The 2,500-nt window shown below is 40.0% G+C and overlaps 1 pseudogene; it reads left to right on the forward strand.

The window, feature by feature from the left end:
* The window catches only part of LOC144808383 (28S ribosomal RNA), a 5,977-nt pseudogene that overhangs the window by 417 nt on the left and 3,060 nt on the right, over nt 1-2,500 (forward strand).

The following is a 2,500-nucleotide window of genomic DNA, read 5'->3' on the forward strand; positions in this document are numbered from 1 at the left end:
GTCGAGAGGTAAACGGCGGGAGTAACTATGACTCTCTTAACCTATTCTCGGTTGTAGTGGCCTTTACCTCCCAGTGGTCCCGCCGGTAACTGCCTCTGAGGTGCTAGACTCTGCGTAGAGAAGCATATAGAGACAGGCCAAACAAGGTTCTATCATGGCAGCGAGCGTGATAGTGAGAAATGGCGAAGCAAACGAACCCAATACCAGATGGGGTAGTTCCTGGAGAATAAAAACCCCGTTAAGATGGCTTAAGGAGGTGCTGTCTTTCCCAGAAATCATTAACCTCCTCACCGAATTTGACAAACCAGCACTAGCTTCCAACAATGCAACGAATAACAACGATTCAGATCACGATATAGACCTTAGAACACCCACTATAGAAGAAGAAAACACAACAGTAGACCTCAGCCAATCCATCGAGTTTGTAGCTACCTCAGCCAAAACTGACATTGGTACAGCAAAATTTGATGATCTTCCCGATGTGTACGAGGTCAGCAAAGATGTAACAACAAAGAAAAGTGATTACACCAAAAAAGTCACTTACTGGAAATACCCAAATGAAAGATATAATTGTGACTTGTGTGGAGACATAATGGGAACCTTTACAGAACTGAGAAAACATGTCTCCAACAAGCACAAAGGCTTCTATCTCCTAGCGTACTGTTCAAAATGTGACAAAGAAGCCGAATATCACAATATAGCATGCCATTATGCCAAATGTAAGGGAAGACCTCAAAAAGGAGAGCTGCCATTCCTGTGCAGCTTCTGTGATATCAGATTTGCAACTAAAAGTGGTGCTACTCAACATGCTCGGCATGAGCATCCAAGAGCGCAAAATGAGGCTAGACTAGCAGCTCTAGCAAACAGCAGACCGTCCAAGTTATGGTCACAAGAAGAAATACTGCTACTAGCAGAATTGGAAAAAGTATATGAGAATAAAAAGAATATTAATGCGCTAATGGTTCCACATTTTGACAACAAGAACAGTAAACAAATTGCAGAAAAAAGAAGAGATAGAAGAGATAAAAGAAAGAAATCCACAAAAGATGCACTGCAAGCATCAAATATCTCTGAAAATGACTCTTGCGATGAACCAGAGGTTACAATAGAAGTAACAAAAGAAAAGCACAGAGACTTTATCACTCGAAAACGTGCGCAAAAAATCAAGAACTTTGATGAACTGGAAGACAGAATATCAGAAATCGAAAAATATACTCAAAACGTAGAGCAGCACGATGCTGCTATGGATTTGATGGAGGAAGTAGTGACTTATATCGCAGAAAACACTATTGATATAAGTCCCCATCTAAGAAGAGTAACAACAAATGAACCAACAAATGTAATCAATAATGAGCCTACGAACTCTGTTCAAGACGTGCAACAGAATGCCTCAGCAGGAAACAAAATAACAAAAAAAGACAAGAAAAATGAAAAGCTTAATCGGACGCACAAGAAAAAACATGCTAAAGCAAAGGGCAGCTATAAAGAATACCAGACAATGTTTAAGAAAGACAAAAAGAAAATTGCCAGGATTATCACTGATGGGGCAGAAGATGCCACTTGCCAAATCAGTGCTGATGAAATCTTTCAATACTACAAAGGCATAATTGAAAAAGAAAACAAGAAGAACCCTAAATTCATGCCGATTGATCGAATACCGGAGGACTATGAAATTAGGCACCTCTGCAAAGAAATAACTCTGCTCGAAATAACGTATGCCTTTGAGAGCTCTAATATGAAGAAGGCAGTGGGTCCTGATAAAATAGGTCTGAATGACTTATATAAAGTGCACAGCAGACAACCAAGACTGCTGCCCAGAGTTCTATCGTCTTGGTTGGTGATGAGAAGAGTGCCTGAAATTATTAAAAAGAATCGATCAATTTTGATACCCAAGAATGTATCGATTAATGAACTTTCAAAAATCAGTAACTGGCGTCCAATTACCATCGGTACTGCATTCATGAAGCTATTCACAAAAATATTGACTAGAAGACTCTCAGTTTTTGTTGAATTGAATACGAGACAAAAAGGATTCATGAAAGTAAGAGGCTGTCTCGAGAATCTGACTATCCTGCAAAACACCATAAAAGGAGCACGAAAAAACAGACACTCATTAGCAGTTGTGTTCATTGATATATCAAAAGCCTTTGACTCTGTCAGCCATGGTCACATTATACAGAGTCTCGCAAGACTAAGAGTCCCACCAAACATCAGAGAAATAATAAAAGACCTATACACTGACTCGACAACATCTTTCAAGGGAAAGAACAACAAAGAAACTCCTGAAATAACAATGAAATCTGGGGTCAAACAAGGTGACTCTTTATCCCCATTACTATTTAACATTGCCATGGATCCTCTGATCTGTGATCTTCAGAAAAACGGCAAGGGCTTCACACTTGGATCAGATGATCTTAGTGAGCAAATCACCGCTCTCGCCTTTGCCGATGACATCGCAGTACTCAGCAGTAGCTGGGAAGGAATGAGTACTAACCTGAAG

The sequence above is a fragment of the Lissotriton helveticus genome, chromosome 1_2 (assembly GCF_964261635.1).
Source record: "Lissotriton helveticus chromosome 1_2, aLisHel1.1, whole genome shotgun sequence".
NCBI classification, from domain to species: domain Eukaryota; kingdom Metazoa; phylum Chordata; class Amphibia; order Caudata; family Salamandridae; genus Lissotriton; species Lissotriton helveticus.